The sequence below is a fragment of the Argentina silus genome, assembly GCF_951799395.1.
Source record: "Argentina silus genome assembly, chromosome: 12".
Taxonomy (NCBI): domain Eukaryota; kingdom Metazoa; phylum Chordata; class Actinopteri; order Argentiniformes; family Argentinidae; genus Argentina; species Argentina silus.
The window spans coordinates 14,153,669-14,172,734 of record NC_139666.1 but is presented as its reverse complement, the minus strand read 5'-3'; positions in this window follow the sequence as shown (position 1 = coordinate 14,172,734).

Sequence of the window (19,066 nt, the reverse complement as noted above, 5' to 3'; positions counted from 1 at the left end):
TCGCATAGATGTTTGATTTTATCTGAGGTTTGAAACAACCAGTTTAGATTAAAATGACCTATTATTACTACTTCAGAATTGACATAGGAGGATAGAAGTGCAGCTTAGTTATCAATGGCACTATGATGAGCAGATGGTGTGTGATACACTCCTATCACAGACAGTTATTTCCAAAACACACATTTAGGACTAAACATTCATATTGATTTGGGACAGTGGAAGACAGCAGAACAGACAGTTTTTGACAAAAAATAGCCACTGCTCCTCCTCTCTCTTCTCTGTCTGTCCTAAATATGGTATAGTAATTTAAGGACACATCATTGTAAGGCACTCAAAAATTTAGCCATGTTTCAGAGATCATAAACATGTCTGGGTTTGCCTGTTGAGCCCTGGGGTTTGCCTGTTGTGTTGATGAAGTCCAATTAACCCTTATATTTTTTCATTTTAAGTCCATTTAGCTGCGTGTATATCCTTGTAAACAAACAAAACGTAAAAATGGTGCACAACGGCCAGTGCTCCACCTCAACACCACATTTTGGAAAGTACTTTGTTTGGACCAAAACAGCGCACTTCACTGAACATTCTTTATCATTCCTTGATCACCACTGGTTTATCATGGCCATTTAGCACTGTTGTAAAGCTCAAATCTACATTCTGGACCTTTAAAGGGGCAATCTCTGATTCAAACAACAACAAAGCGGTCACTATTTTTGGTTAACAGCTGAGAGATGGTATAGTGGCAGAATAAGTCTCTGCCAAACCTTCATGTGGAAACTGATCTTAATATAAATCCATCTACAATGGGGCTGGAGATATGTAACCACTCTCAAATTCAAAGACGGAGCTATGATGCAAGGACTGACCATCCATGAGATCAAAGTGATTTTTTACTTTTAACCATGTTTTGAAGATATACAGTGATTGTTTACAATTGCATTGTTTACAAACAATGGAGTTAAACAAGCCTATATGTTTGGTTCTGATGGGGTAAGACAGTTGAACTAAGCTTTTGAGGTTAGGAATGGCTTACCCATTTCAACCATAATGGGTCACACACATAGACAGAAAGACAATAACAGTTATTTGCATGATCAATGCGCAATTACATGTGAATAGAAGCCAGCGTGCACCTAGCCTCCATCTCCACTAATGATGTAACCTCTTGTAGTATGGAGACCTACTGTGATTGTAGTTTCAAATCAAGCTAAGGCACAGTCAACCAGTGCATTTGTTATCTCTTTAGGAGGCAAATTATAGGAAACCAGTGCAATTTCTTCTCAACTGACCTTACGGAGACCTCTGAATGTTGAATACGGATCCAACCATAATATGTCTCTCTAAAATGGACTGCAGATGTGTTCTTTTTTATGGGAATTATCCATTAGGCAATATTTCTGTGCCATCACGAAGTGGAGTCAACCAGATGTAAGGCATGTGACTAGTCACATCTACAAATATGCCTTGCCTGACTGATCAAGATTCCACTCTATCCCCTATCTTGACAAATGAGATGAAATTGGTCTGCCACAAGAATCATAATTGAGTAGTTACGCTCTTCTTCTGCACTTTTAGATTTCATAGTAGTCTGACCTCCGTGATGGAATTGCCCTCTCATGCATCAGAACCTAAGGGACTGACAGTCAAAGGCCCAGTACTTGCATCAGTGCACCCTGATGGTCCAGAACTTATTTAGTGGGGTCTACCTGTGAACATTCTTTTACAACAAATCTCCCCCATTTAGCATGTGCTCTGCCTAGCAGGCTAAAGAGTGTCAGGTTAATTTAATAATGTAAAGACAGAAAATAATGTTGTGATCAACGTTTAGATGAAAATAACATGCCGTGTGAAATAGCATTGGTTTAACAACTTTGCAGTGTCTGATAACCCACAGTGTGAAATGCATGATATTTTTCATTAAATAGAATAATAAGTCCAATCTCAAAGGAAGAGGCTGGACAGATGAGGAGACAGCAACATGAAAGAGCTGTCTATTCAATTGTACAACCATGAGATCTCCTTCGGGAGATTTCCTGTATGTGCAAATATACTTGGCCAAATAAAATAATTCTGATTCTGATTCTGATTCTGATTCTGATTCTGATTCTGATTCTGATTCTGATTCTGATTCTGATTCTGAGTGGTAGGCCCCCTGATTATAACCTGAGAAAGAAGCAGTGTGATACAAAACTCATTCCCTTTAGCGCCTTCGCTTGTCTCCACAAACATTCTCCCTAAGATAATGTCCTCACTGATGTAAAACATGTGTTTAACAAAAATGGGTGACTGAAGAAATTGTTGAAGCTAGAGCAACCTACTCTTTGCGTGCTTCTGTATTGAATCAATTGATGCTATTTTCTGTTCAAGTCCACCAGAAGGCAACAATGCAAAGACGTGTTGTTTGTAATTGCAGAAAATTACTGCAATTTTCTCGATCTGAAAATGTTCAATTGTAACTATGTTCTAAGGAACTGAATGTGGTTGGTAGACAAAAGAGATAGCCTAGAGCACAATGCAGAGCTACGTTGAGCAGTCAATGAGAGAGCCAGAGCCAGATATTCACAGCATGTAACTGGGGATTCGCAGTTCACTTCCAGACACACTTGCTGCAATACAATGGAGGAATGAGAACTGGATAAGAGGAACAGTTTTCTACAGTACAATGCTGCAAAGTACTGAGAATCATTTGAGTTTGTATAATACAATCGTTTTTTGGTTGGCAAAGATTAGACCCAAGCTAACAAATGGGTGTATTTGATTGCAGTTGAAATTGTTTCAGAGCAAGTGGAGCAGGCAAACAATTGACAGAACTAAAATATGTGTCACTTTTGGTGTAGATATTTTCCTCATATTAACACAATATGGCTACTTTGGCTGGGCATCATGAAAGGGAGAGGTGGAGAAGTAGTGAGTATAACATGTGAAATGAAAATGATTGGAGTTGATTCATCTGTTGGAAAACTTCTCCAAACAGTCACTGTATCTTTTCCATTGGGGCTGAAGAAACTTCAGACTTGAAAAGGTATAGTTGCTGAAGTAGCACTGGATCTACTTCTGTCTGTTCAGTGTATCTGTAGTAGGACAGCCATCTGCCATATATGCCCATTTATTTAGGGTTAGGGCATTTAAATAAATTGTTCACTCTGTATAACTAGCATGTTAAGGTATAACATGCCAAGGTGCACATGTATCTGTTCTCAGATATAATAAATAAATAATTGTGGCTATTGTTTTAGTTTAATATAAAACTATTAATGCATGATATGGATACCTCCAATTTGGATACCTCCAATTTGGTCAGCTAAACAAAGAGACTGTTTGAAAGTCATTGTCAGTTCACCAAATTCTGACGAGCTACAGTATTGACATGGGTAAAAACAAATTCATAACCTTCTTGGCAATTACCATTTCTATAATCAGCAGAATTGTCATTGGTGACCGCTCTCTCAAATGATGATGGATTATAATCTGGGAATGAGTAAATTAGACTAGTGGCTTTGTTAAGGTCTGATGATTTTGAATTACAACAAGTCCAGAGAGTCCAAGACATTTGACAGTTAACTGTATTTTACCATTGCAATCAAGAAGAGCTTAAAATAAATGTTCATTCATCTCCAACTATTGCCTCCTTTTCTCTTTGAGAGTCATATGGGGGAGTCTTACAATAAGGATATTGGTTCAATGCAGTGGAATTACATCCATCACACCCAAAACTTGCTTTCTTTCTGTAGAAAAACTGAGTCTTTGGTCAGTATCATCAGGACCCTGAAAACATTTGATATCTCTCTCCAATCCCGGCTTCGCTCCAGCAGCCCCAGCTGAAGTCCCCTCCAGCCAGATAGCGAAGCCGGAGGAGGTGGAGGAGCCTCAGGAGACGGTGGGTCATTGTCACAGTGCACTGGAGCAGAGAACATTAATTGCTGAATCAGAGCAGATAGTTGGGGCCTCTGCTTCGCCGTGGAGGTAATTGGGATGGGAAGCCTGCTGACAGGGCAGAGAAAAGTTTGTGGAGACTAATGGGTAGGAAAGTCACTAACACCACTGAAAAAGACAGGGCAAGACACAGAGGCAGAGAGGTGGAGTGGTTAGAGGTTTTGTCCTGACAGATAGACCTAAAGAGTATAAGAGTGTCATTCTACACTTATATAGTGATGTTGGTAAGTAGGTAAGTCTGTGTGTGTGTTTATCATGTAAAACCTGTACAGACTGATATTGAGTGTCATATATAGATTCTACCTTGTAGACTGTACTAATGTGCAGTGGAATAGTATTGCACTCAGTCCACTCAGTGTTGCACACAGTATTATAGGTCATTATTAAACTGTGTATGCATTCACTTATTCAGTTGCTAGAGTATTAACGTGGAACCCACAACTTCTATTAATTCCATACCTGTCTCTCACAGTGTTCAACATCAAAGGCTGAAACATGACACATTTTCCACTTCTATGCCAGAATAATGGCTACATTTGCTATCACACACTGTTTTGTCATGGCCATAGAGTGCATAGACATGACCTCCTGCTGTTCAGCATACAGTAATGATCTCTTGAGCCTGGAGGCGCTTTACAAAGCAATTTTCAACAACCTTGACAACCCTTCATTTATAGATCTACAACAGAGCAGGCTGTCTTTCTCAAGTAATTTTTTCAGGGACAGACTTTATGCGCACATTGACCAAGAAGCAAGCATGATTTGGGTACAAGTGAGAGTCCCATTGCTTTTTTGCCAGCATTGTCAGTCTGAAATAGGCCGAAGGCAAAACAAAAAAGCCTTAGTATTTAACAATGTGTGATGTTGGGACCCTGGGGCCAGTTTAAAATAAATGTATGTGTTTTCTGGTTGTACGTGTGTTTGTGAGTGCCTTGTCAGTTGTGTGTAAGTCCTCATAATGTACCACCAATGATGCACACAGGCCTTATTGTATGTTGTTTTTACATCCTAAATAAAGTCGACAAGCCCAAAAGATCATTGCTCAGTAAGAATAAAAGGCTAGGTATTTGAAGACCAAATACACAACTTGTCTATATTGTAATATGTATTAACTATTGGTTAACAAACATTTTTGGCCCCTCTTCTGAGGGATGGTTCAAACAGAACCTGTTACTATATAGCTGATTCCACTCTTCCATAAAGCTCTCCTGAAACCGGCCCTTTATTACCTTGCCTAAAGCATGGTAGGAAACAGCTGGCACCTGAACAGATACCCGTTTCATTTCAATAGAAACTAAATGGTAGTGTTTGTCCTTGTTATTGATTGAATATTGAGTTTCTTCAGTTTGAGAAATGCATGTTTCATAAAAAGAAATCACATCTATTCTATTGTCTGATGTCAGACTCTGTCTGCACCGGTTGACACTGTTGCATCGCGTAGGAAGGACCCTGATCTAACCTTACCAACCCTAACCTGTCGTAAGACAATGCATGTACTCAAGTATAGTTTCAGTTATGTAACATTCCATCTTTACTATCTATATGTAATCAATACATGTACTGATTAACAAGTTCCAACAGAGCGCATACAGCCTTTATCCTTGTAGATTTACTGTTTTGTAGCTGCAGCGATTGGGCAGGCACATTTATACTCTCTATCTATGTATTTATACTATCTTTGAGCAGGTCTCCTCATCAATCACAATATACACCCAAGGACATCCATTTTTATGTTATGTCACAGAGAAACTAGAATTCATTGACAATTTGAAGAGTGGTGACATTTGTCTTGCTCTGTAAACCATTCTATGTGTCCACATAACACAGTTATAACCCTCTTTATGGTGAAGAAAACTTGGTAACACATTCTCTGAAGCCCATATACATGTATTCATAATGTCATAGAAAGTGTTACTGAATACTTAACCCTGTAAGCCTGTATTTTACAGCCCATTTGTATTATGGGTTAGGGTTAGGGTTAGGGTTAACCCCATTAAACAGACAACTTCTGTATATGTTGAAAGGATCACATAGAGAATTACTACAGCGTTGCAGTGTCCATGAGTCTTTCAAATTAGTTACCATGCAAATGCATACAAATTAGTTACCATGCAAATGCATACAAATTAGTTACATTATGAAGGTCCGGCACCCATCCATTTGGTCTAAAATGTGATCTGTCATTCCCTCAAGGATGCTGTCATTCAGTCCTGGACTGCTGCAGATGGACCTGGCTTTTGGCACTACCAGCTTCTTAGCCATTATGAAAGTGGATTAAACTAATGCATCTGTCTCCTCCCTGCCTCTGGACACTATTTATTGGTTGGATATGCATCCATATCTCTTACTGTGTCATACCCCCATTTTTCATGCTGGCTACTATTTTCCCTTTCTCCTCTGAAGAGATTGCTGAGGTCACAGAACAAAATTTGCTGAAATCAAACAATTAGTAGTAACTGCTTGACTGATGAACTGCAAAAAGTTGTACAATATGTATATTTTCTAAAGGTGAAATGTGAAATGTGGGACAATTTCAATTCTGCCCCAATCTTCTTAAGTTTACCATCCCCCAGAAAACAAATGGCTGTGAGCTCTGTGGAATGTCTTGAGGTGTCAAAACTGTGATGTCATCAGTTCAGATGCAATAAGATGAATGATGGTTGGTGGTCTCCTTATCAACAGCTCCTAATTTAAATACTGTGGTTTTTAGGATGATATAAAAAGCAGAGGTCAGGGAAAAGCTCTTGTTCCTGTGTCCTGTTGTGAGGTTCTCATCATGTTCTGAGTAGCATTGTTTTGTGATGACTGGAAGTCATCTCTCTCTCTCTCTCTACTCTCTCTATTAGAATGTAACATTCTTCTATGAGGTATTTGCCTTGTAATAGATACAGTATTATTAAAGCCTTATTTGATTCATTCTATTTTAACTTTCTTGCACTAAATAAGAACAGACTCAACAATTCTTTGCACATAGTGATAATTACATTAGAGTCAGATTATCAATACTAGATATGCTTTGCTATCAACAAAATATAGCCAAAAGTCTCTGCCAAACATAAATGTGGAAACTGATATTAATATAAATCCGTCTAGAATGTTTTATCATACTGTATATCTCTCATGATTTACTATGTGACCAGATTTTCGTTCCTGTTTTCCAATCTCATAGGGGTCTATTCTCATTTCCTTGCACACCAATTTACGCGTGTGGATCTGTGCTTTATGTGCCAAATGTGCATGTGGAGCTCCAGCACATATTCTAATGTCAACCCAGTGCCCAACAAACACATCTCCATTTCATATTTTTGCATTATCTGTCAACAGTACAATCTTACATTGTATTACTAAAGTATGAATCTTAGGGGTTAGAGTGTTACTCACAAAGCTACCCCTCCTCTCCCCAATAAGACATATCCTTGGGGACAAGCATATTGTGAAGCAGTTCAATCCCTTACCACTCAAACATCCCTTACTTGTGAACATTGTCTTGACATAACAAACAGTAACAGGTGAGCACATTACCCTATATGATAAGGGAGCCAGTGAATGCCAAAGTAATTAAGATAAAGACTGGACAGTTAATTGAAAGCAGAGCAGACCTACTGTTCTCCTTTGATGTTGTGCAGTCAGTAATCTCATTGCCTCTGCTGTTTCTGGTTTACAAAAAGCCCTCTGAGGAATATCCCATTGGACAGGTACATAGCAACATATGCCAGGAAGGCAAGGTATACTGCAAGGCTGTTGGCAGGGAGCAACAGTTGGCTATGGTTTGTTTCCAGGTAAAAACTCAACCAGAAACAGAGTTAAACAACCATGCAGTGACTTCCTTTAGCTTGAATGGGCTGGATTAAAAAACAAACAGAGGAATTTACAGTCGGAGTCATTTATCAGAGGGCGTCATGGTTTTGGCACCAGAGAAGATCATTTGTCCACAGTGGAAGAACAGCAAGATTAATTTCCATGTGGTGTCTCCATCTTCTATTGATACATATCATGTATTATATCCTCTCTAACCATCCTCATATTGTTCCTCGGTTGACAAATGGATGGAAATGAACACTTAGCTTGGCAATGAGATTGATTGCAAACATTAACGTCAGTCTCGCCCTTATTCTATACATCACAATCAAACCACACTTCACTTTCCATTTTAGTGTGAATATTTATGAATGTTTATGAAAGTTTTCTTGTTTGATTAGGGCCATGACTTTTTTTTTTCCTTACCAGATGACCACAACGGGGGTGTGTGTGTGTGTGTGTGTGTGTGTGTGTGTGTGTGTGTGTGTGTGTGAGTGCTGTCTGCTGTGGCAGCAGTATCGTGCCCTGCTCTGCCTAAGTAAGGAGATGTGCCTCTGTGTACCACATCCATCTTGCCTGGTGCCAACCTGGCATCCACTCATCCTCATTCTTGTATAAAGTGCTCCGTCATGTATTTCTGAAGGACAACAGCAGCAAGCCTTTGCTTGACTGTTTTCTTTGCTGCATACAGTACATATGCCTGCTCAATAACAAACTCAATATCAGCTCAAGAATGCAAGGTTGACAGGACCTGTCAATGTCGGGGAGACAAATGCCGTAATGTTGATTGATCAAGCTTTTATCAAGTGCTGTGTGGTGTGAAAAAGATTCTGAAAGCTCTTCCATTTCATACCTGGCAATGTTTTTTTGAGTGTTTGGCGGATTTAATCATCCCCAGATCTGAGTTTACGTACAATCAGTATCCGTATTACATCCAATGTACCTTCTGATTTTAACTTTGAGTAAAATCTTGATTGACATTTCAACTAAACAGGATTAAACATCATATATCCCCCATAATTACTACACCTCAGTAACAACTGGTATCAGAATTCTGACAGATATATGGAAATTAGGACATCATAATCCTGATCAGGTTGAGTTGACTTATCATGTTCACGAAGCTTTGCAACCTTGTGGTAATTGCCTTTTGCAATCTGTTAATTCTTGCACGACATACCGACAAATCCTTCGGTCCCTGTTGTTTTCACCAGCGACCTTGGCAGAGTTTCAAAGCTCTGTTATACCCTGCCACAGATGGGGAATTAAGATTCTATGTGCATTTCTCTTGCATTTTTGAAAACCTATGAATAAAAGACTACATGCTGGATCAAACAATACTGTGGAACGGCAATATTTATACCCAGGGAGGATATTCAGGTAGAGGGGTGTGACCTTAAATGCTGCCAGCTCTTGAGATGAGGGGGGGAAGGAGGAGGATGAGAATTAAGAGTCCTCAAAAACACACTAATTACACTAAATTACTGATAACAGTCAATGCCTTTCTTTTAGTGGTTCCACATGATGGCTCATTAATTCAGAAGAATGGACATTCATTAATGAACTGTAAGATTTAGAATAGAGACTATTTTGCATCAAGAAAAATGCCATTGAAATTTAGGCCACAATAATGACATTATATCAGCCAGGGTCAGTATAAGTGAAAACAATGAGACACATGTTATGTGATTCTTCCAAAACCTAAAAGATGAAAGACAGAAATTGCTGTGAGAAAAGAAATTGCTGAGAGCCTCATTCCCTTTATAAAAGTGACATTTAACTGAGCCATCCCCTATTACCACTGTGTGCTGATGGCAGAGGAGAATCTCATCTGTGTCTTCATTATGCATGGAAGAGGACAGTTAGTCATCTGTGACTCAATTACAACAGGAAAACAATGGAACAGGGAATCTGTCTGACTTGAATCAGCATAGCAATCATATTTGCAGCTTGTAAATTGAATTTGAGACAGGAACAAGAGCAGGTAAAAGGCGGGTAAGAGGCTCTTTGCTCGTTGAGACTTATTGTGTATTTGAGTGTCACAAAGGGTTCAATAAGAGAGCCACTATAATCAGGGTCTGTGTTCCTGCTCATCAGCCCATAACCATTCTGCACCACTGACTTTTCATTGAAGCACAAGGCTGATTACAGAGCAGCGCCAACTCTGGGTGTCCATGGAATACAATCTTTGTCGGAAAGATATACCGGGCATACAGTGTACTAGGACTTCTGTTTGTATTACTGCATACTGTATACTGTATAGGTATAGATATTATACATCTCAGTTAATGTCAACACAGACACAAGTACAGAAACATTGGCAGGCTTAGTGATGTGCTCAACCAACATCAAATTTACTGGAAAACATCACATTCCAATGCTACTGTATAAAAAACAGGGACACAATGTGCCAGTAACATGCAAGCAGCAATTGCCAACAACATAGAAAGCAGAGCAGTTGTTATCTTTTCCCATTGGGGGGAATGACAACACAAATATAATGAGATAGAGGGTGATTCTATTCCTGAGGCAACTAATTGAGCAAAACTTTGAGAAGAATGTAACCATTTTAAGCTCTTATCTGGCAGCGGCAGAAAAGAGTGAAGATGCCTGACTTTACTTAACTGAACTTGAGGAACTGAGCTCTTGGTATTGCCTCCAGTTTTGTTTTAGTCCTGGTGATGACTTTGGGATTTGACAATGGTCAAGGTTTTAAAGGATGTATTTGTGTTATTTTATGGGGCTCTAGCGACTTTGAAATGATCTTCTTGAATTTGTCGGAAAAAACATGTCCCCAACAACTCCAAATCAATTTATTTGGTGTCAAGTATTAATTTGGTAAAAATGTTATGGGTTCAGGCAAAAAAAGGCACAATTTTCTTACAGTTGGGGTCTACTGTTGGTAGTTTGAGGTTAAAACATTGACAATCTTAGAGTCACAAATGTTTGTTAGAGATAAGATGCTTAATGTCAAATGCTATTGGGAAAATTGCAGAAAGGATGACAGTCAAGGATTAGTTTTCTCAGCCTTTACTCAGTAAGTTTTAGGAAAATAAAATGGCTTTTATATTCCTGTTCAGATGTTCCTGTACTTAGATGCTATGACTGAATACTGTCTGTTATTTATATGTTTTGTCTGTCTGTTTATACATGTTTATGCCAGTGTGCTGAAGAAATAATCACATCATAATGACTTCATAGCATTTTTAGAGGGGAAGTATTTGTGTGTAGATCATTCGTTATAAACATTCCTTATTACCTTTATTCATAAGATGATTCATACATATTCATCAATCAATAGAGGTTTATTTCTACTATCTTACAAATTCATGGTCTTCAGCATCCTACGACCATGACTGCCCAGTAAGATACTGGCAATGTATCTATATTAAAGGGGGACTCTAAAAGAGGTATATAAAAGAGGGGATGAAGGAGATTTGTTTGGACAGCCCTGTGCTGACAGTAGACCAGCCTCTGTGGAATGAGCCAAAGTCATCCAACGTCTCTGATCTCCACACTTTGCATTCAGGCCACGATACCGTACGCCTGATCACAAGGGAAATAAATAAATGATTAAAGTCAGTGGGAGACAGGGGAGGTGTGTGCAGAGGAGAGAAGTTTCACCAATGTAAGGGAACATAAGCGTGACTAAGTATTCCAGCATATAGTAGATTTCCCAGTGGCATCTACTGTACTCTACTCTACTCCACTCGTGTATTCACATGACAGATAAATTCCTCTTTACATGAACAATACATTAAACTATAATGCCATATTTACTGAAACACAATGATTTCCCCCCTTAAACAGTGGCTTTGTTTAAATCCCTATGCATATAAACATAGAACGGGGCATTTGGAAAGTTGCTATGTTGGCTATTCCCCAGGCTACTTCAATGATCAGTGGGCTGGCAATAATCACATCAGATGCACACAGAATTTATTCTGGAAGGCAAGAGAGAAGTATTTTTCTGTATCTGGGAGCAAGCAAAATACTGCCTGTTTCAAGTGGAGCGTACAGGAAGACTTGAGGCGTAATGTGGTGGCAAGGAGCCCGGTAGGCCTGTCTCTGAGAATCCTAAGGCTGGTATGTGTGTCCCTGATTTATTCCCAGGCTGTGGTGTACAGCTTACCATGCAAGACTTGTGGATGGGAATATTGAACATACTGTTGATCAGACTAACACAGCAAAGCAGATTCTAGTGTAGGGCTCTTTGCTGGCAGTAATTATACTTTTGTAATTGTACATTTTGTTTTACATGTATGTTGTATAGAAAATGCCATGATTGTTGTCAATAGTCAACCACAATAGGATATGTTTTCCTCAATAGCTCCCTGGGAAGTCGCTTCCCAACATATTAAAATGAGCTTTCTGCAGGTGCTGTAAAAGTCAATGATGACACTAGGTTCACCATTGAGGCTCTTAGGTTGTGACATTAGTAGCTTCACATTAATCATTAAAGACATGTGGGTCATTCCATGTCAAATCAACAAGCCATGACACCCACCATTTCAGATTGTTCTGGTTGATTCTAACTACAGAATGGTTTCTGTAGTCAGAATCAGATAAGTATTCCTGCATCATTATTTTGTAGAGATACAGTTTAATTCCTGAGAAATAAGCTAACTGATTGTACCCAAATTAGCCCTTTTCATTTTGTAGGATTCATATAATATTCAATACAATTCAAACCCCAAATCCGATTTGGCCCGAAGTCCTACCTGCTAATGATTAGGACACGAGGAATACAAAACAATGGTCAAAAATCATGAACCCTCCAAACTCCTCATATAGAAGATTTTATTGGCCAGTATGGAATGTCAGTTCTCTATGGCTGACAAGTAATATGAAGCTATGCCCCCCCCCCCGTCCTTTGTACAAAAATCCTCCACAGCCCTTTGCGAAGCATCAATGTTTTCCATTCTGTCTCTGATGGATGTACAGTATTGCACACACCCTGTCTCCATGAAAGTGCTAGAAAAGAAATACTGATATTGCTCCATTCCAAGATCTAGTGAAGGAGTAATATAGAACACTGTAGATTACAGAGCAAAAATATGACCCTTACAGTTATATTACAGAGTATGATGCTGATAGATTGATATCCGGCAAAAGTGGATTGAATTGGCCTATACATCTCAAAAAAGAGGAGACTAGCTTGTATGATAAATTATGACGTTTATTTGATTTGGGAGATATTACAGTGGGCTCTGTCAAGAAAAATAAATGGATATAGGTCTACAATCATATTTCGCCCCAAGTCCAATACTTTGTGCTAGATGTGAAGCTAGGGTGTCAAAGGCAGACACTTTGCAGAAAATATACAGGAATGTGAAAAAAACAAATCTTATCCTTTGACAGTTGGGTATTGTTCTAAAGATAATTCTGTAAGAGCATTTTCAGACCGAAGAATGGGTGAATATTGGCTTGTAGTTGATTCGATTTGTTTTGTTTGTTTGTTTTCCAGCTGTAAAACTATGTGCTCAAAGTACAACATTAATACAAATGCTTAGTGTTCCCCAAACATGCCCCTTAATCTGTAAATACTGTCTATCTGACCTCCCTTACTGCTGGTTGTTTTAATTCACTTGTAAAGGCAATTTCATCACCTCTATCAGTATGACATCCCTCTAAGCAATGGATGATGCATGAAATGACATACTCATGCACAAATGATTTTTTCCTTACCACAGGGCTCTCCCCTAGGAAGCTTCAGTCAGATACAAATGTATAGATAAACCTAATAGAGACTGATTTTTGAAATAGGTCAATCTATGACAGAATTGTCACCAAGTCATCCCTGTCATGCCGCGAAGTAATGTCAATGTTGTATAACCCCCACTTCGCCATCTACTTTATAAATGTGATTCATGTAGGCAAAACCCAGCTCTCAAAAGTGTCTCTTCACCACTGTCCGTGTCAAGACTCAACTTCATCCATGCCTCATCACTCTTTGCTCTTGGCTATTGATTTCACTAAATTCTGTTGTAATGCCATGCAGCCAGCTCTTTAACCACACTCAGCATAAAGGAACCTGCTCTACCTTATTGGAGACTCATTTGAGTTTGAAACTTATACAGTAGCAGATGGGGATATACTCCACAGCTAATAATGGCTATTTGTCATTGTCTGGTTGATGACACTTCCTTAATACCCCATGAATTTATTAGGAGTTCATTCAGTGTTTTGAAGCATTCATCCATGGAATTTGTGGGGCAGGACTACAAATGATTCACATTCTTCACAGAGAACCAAAGCAGGTCACTGCAGATTGTTAAATTCCTTAAGAATCTTTGTAAAATATATAAAAGATTAAGACGATGGAAATATTGGAAATACAAGATTCATGAATCAGTTCTTAACTCTTTTGTATTTAAAACAATTAAGTGCATTTCAACAACCTGTTGTGCTTTTAAAGGGTCAACATATCACCCTGTATATCATGAGCAACTTTGCAAATGTGATATTTCTGATCTAATGAGGGTGTTATACGAGATGAATGCATTTATTTTAAACAGAGTACTATGTAAAAACACAACTTGATGTGTAGTGTTACCATTTTATTATGTTGATATCTGTCCAATCTGTCACATAAGTTTGTATTCCAATATGCCCTTTACTGTAAAGGTATGTAATTTGGTTATTGACCACATGAAAAGACTACTGCACACAACAGTATTTTGAATCATGGACTGCCCTAAATTCTGTAATTATAACTACATGGATAATGGCTGGGTTCAACTACTGCACAGTAGACTAAAATGTTATCTCATTTCTGAGAGTGCATTGTATAACACTATTGTGACTAACCTATCCAGGCTGCAGCTACTGTAGTCATGAGGCACAGTCAACTCTGCTCAGGCTTCGCTGGATAATGTAATGATCAGTTTCAGAGTGTTAATTCATGTGGAATAATAATCTATCAGTCTGTAAGAGGTGAGGGTTAGCGTCAGCCGATAGCTGCCCCAGTGGATAACTGAATTCTGGGGTGCACTGAAGGCAGCAGTTGATGCTGTGGGTGACAGCGGGATATTGCTGTGTTAATCTGACAGGGAGAATAGAGAAAGCGTCTGGCTTGATTGACAGCAGAGAAACCTGTTTACCATGGGCCCACAGGTGAGACTGCAGCCGCAGTGGCAGCCATACTCTCATGCTGGTCAGGTAGCATGCTTCATTTCCTCACCTGTCAGCCTGGACAAGCTAAATACCAGACTTTTTGACACAAGCATTTCCAATCGCTCATTCTCCTTGACAACCCCAATCAAAGGGAGGGATGATGACATGATGTCATTCCCAGCGGGCGCCTGGCAATCTATGTGCTGTTACTTACAGTTTGAAAATGAAAGCAGAGCCTGGTATTGTCATGCTTTCAGTTGACTCGGTTCGACCCCTCACTCTGGGACACGCACTCTGTGTTCCTATTCGCTGAAGTCACTATTCAATCACACTTGTGCAGTGCCAGCTTATAAAAGCTTATGCATAAGCCCTTATTTATTCTTTCCACTCTTCACTTGCTGGTTGTCTGCATTTGTGTAGCTAGCACTTAGCTTAACTGTTCCACTGTGAATCCTATGATTCTCCCGGGTCGTTAGGTTGTCTCTACTTGAACCTTACGTTTTAAAGCTCGACTCTCAAATAAACTTTGACAAAATGTTGGTAAGGCAAGTTCAACGTCATATCCCTCTGCGAACCTGATACTCTGTTAGCAGGCTAACAGTCACTAGTTAGCTTGGTGCTCATAATTCTTTGAATTATGCAAACTGTTGCTAGCTCAACATTAATTCCTTGCCAAGTTCGTTTGTAACATGCTAGGTTCCTTGTGTTGACTACGGCTATCACTTGGAAGGTCAGCTAGCTTTGAGTGTTCGTGGTTCACGGACCATTTCAGTTCTTAGGTAGTTTTCTGACAAAGCTTATTTCTTCCTCTCTCATTAGCTACAGCTACTTTAGGAGGAAGTTGTTGTCATACAAAGGTTAGTTATTATTCCTCCTTCATAGTTAAGCTTAATTGCTCCTATTCTGGTGTGTGGACGAGTTCACAGGAGGTTGTATTCACCTTGGGCGTTGCCTCAGACTCATCGCAGTCTGGCATAACAATTCCATATTAATCCACTGTGTTTCCTTGTTTCTTCCCCACAGACGAAACATGGCCTCAGGTGTTTCCACCTGAGCCGGGAAATGTTGAATGTCGTCCAGAATGGCGTTTTATGTTATAAATTGTTAATGTGTGTAAATTGTAAAACAAATAATTTTCTGTTGTTCTAAACAATTATGAACGAAAGAATATAACTTTTTGAAAGATTTTTGCTTTTTTTATTTATTTTTATTTTTACATATGCAAAATATTTTGTTGGCTTTAGAGTTAACATACCTGAAGACAATAGCGATTGTGTAGTACTACAATAGCGATTGTGCAGCCTACTAAAAGGAATCCCTTACACTAAATGTCAATGCCCTGCTGAGTCAGATCAATCAAATCAATCAAATAGCACAAGTTGTGCAATGCAACCACATTCTCAATTGACAAAGAAGTACATTTACATTGCAGGTAAATTGAACAAAGTTATCTGCAATTATTATGTAATTCATAGGTCTGGATTTAGTCACCCTCTATTATATTTCAGATGAAGAAGACTGGGTCAGAGAAAAAGCTATTGAATCAATTTAGTTCATTGAGTGAGAGAGGTCTTGAGAAACAAGCCTTTATCTCATTCATTTTGTTCTCCAAACGAAAGTGCTCTGGCAATTTGACCTGTGATGTGTATTCAGAAAACAATTACCCTGTGTCCAGGCTCTCCGTCTGAAAGTTTAGCTGGATGGCATCTTAAAGTGTATCAGGCTTATGAGTGGCAACAGTTAATCATAGCGTCCAAAATGTTTGCACTGACAAAACACTATCACCTTGTTCTTCTCTTTCAGTCATGAAATACATTGCAATACTTTGAAGAGCAAAACTTCACAGTGGCACATTATTCTTGTTGTTCTCCATTCAACCAGAAACAATGTTCTGTTGCATGATGAATCACGGTATCATTTTGCCTACAGTAGGACAGCAACTATGAGGATTTCTGAATGTGTAACGTTGTTTGCTTCTGGCTTCGAAGAAATTGATGCAGAAGAGAATATGATGGATTGGAAGTATAACTAAAGGTCAGAGGGAAGTCATTTGTGCCAAAGATGTTATTCATCCCTTGATCTCAAAGCATGCTCTATGGGCCTGTTGAATTTACATCATATCAAATGTTAATGACGACTCATCAGTTTGTGCTCTTTCTCTGAAGAATAAATGCTTTTAAACATGCTATTATCACATGTATAGCTGTGATATAGTTGTAATTGTTGAATATCCATGTATTGATTTATACAATACATGTATTATGCGTCTTAAGGCTATGTTATTTACTGTACTGTACATAGTATGTATTTTCATGTTTCCAATAGTTTTCTGGTTTAGACTGCTTATACAAGGCCCAAGGGAAACTGTTACTTCTGTACTAATTCATTGTCCTGTATTAAGTTGAGTTGTTCATTTAATAAAAAATAATTTCTGCGTATTGTTTTCATTGTTTGGCCTTTATGCATAATTTTTTATTATTGACTACTGTACTTGCCATTAGGCATTTAGAATGCAGTGTTATTTTAATTATTGTTTGCTAATGTTCACACTCAGTGAGCCAACACTAAGTATTTTGTTATTTGATTATATCTACACACTGCAAGTTTTATCATCATTATACACTATTAAGAGCTGTATCCATATACAGCAGCCAATGTCTGAGCTTGTTATAGTTTAATAACTTTGCCAAGTGATCTTTTGATCCTGTGACATTAGCTGAGAAATAACTATGTGTGTGGGTGATTTGCTCATTAACTAACACAAAGATGGTTGGGTCTTTTACCATCCTAATTAGCTGGAGTAGAGGGTCCAAGTCTAATCAAAGAGGGCTGCCCATCATCTTCATCCTGGTCTCGTCCCCGGCTCTCAGAGTTTGGCCTTTCACGTCACTGGTTTGCATGCATCCTGGCTCCCCTCTGTGTGTAGAAATACAGCCTTCATTGAGAACAAGGCTCATTTGTCAAACATGGTTAGCAGATACCCGGCAAATGCGTTAGCCTTTTATCTCTGTTTAAAAGGAGATTGCTGCCACACTTTAATATTTAATCTGTCATGGCTATTTTTTCAGCTTGTACTTTGGTTGATAGTTGGTGAGTTGGTTTTGCTAAAGAGTGCTGTCTTTCAAAAAATAAGAATACAATTTACTGTTCCAACAAATGGCTGATTTTGGAAGATTTCAATTGTGGAGGAGTAAGAGTCTTTGAAGTGTCAGCACATTGAGTACTTTCCATTCCAGAATTATATACATACTTATACTCTCATTGCTCAACAGCTGTTTCATGTAACATCTTAATAAATAAAGTGCTCAGAAAGAAAATAGTTTAAGCAAGGCCAAGATAGCATATTATTATGACCTCTAAGAAAACAAACACTTGCATACTGCATTCCAGGGAACTTTACTAGTTGTATTATGGCTGTCCCTTGACAAGAATTTCCAATGAAAATCGGTACATTTGCAGATCCATTTTACAAGCATAACCAAAGTAGAAAATGTCAAACATACACATAGAAAATACACTACCATTACACAAAAGAGTCTACCTTGATCATCACCAGTAGCTGAGAAGGGCAGGAATAGAGTTCCATCTGAGCATCCCTCCATAATATCCAACAGAGGATTGCACCAATAAACACTCAGGGCATGAACTTTTCCAGAGAAATGCTAATGCAACACTGTACTTATTCTCAGTGAGTAATAACAGTGGGGCGAGGGGCAGGAAGTGTGGAAGAGGTCATGTCCCAGTGTAGAGAGAAGGCTGCAGGGAGGTTTCAGTGATGTCAGGCTCCACCTGGTATGACTGGGAGGCTAGAGAGACTGGAGGAGACAAATGGCCACAGGCTCCCCTTCCATGTTTTGGACCTTCTCCCAGTGAGAGACAAAAGCAGAGAGCTGGCTGGTGCCCAGACTTTCCAAGTGTGAAGAGTTTTGGACAGCTCTGCAACAAAAACCTGAGGGGATTCATCTGCATAAAGTTTTGCTGCTCCAGCTGAATTGTGAGTGAATGGAGCTCCATTGTTTTATTAGCATTTTGAGTATGTTGTTTTCTTCCATGTTGAAACAGAGCCACAAATGGACAATGCAAGACAGGTCTTATGGAATGTACTCTGTTTACTTGATGTTTACTTAGTTACATTGCTTGTTGGAGCAATGTTGTTTTGCCCCCTTCTTATTCTGCCCCCCTCTTTCCCTATATTTACTGTAGTGTTGTTTTCTGTACCAGT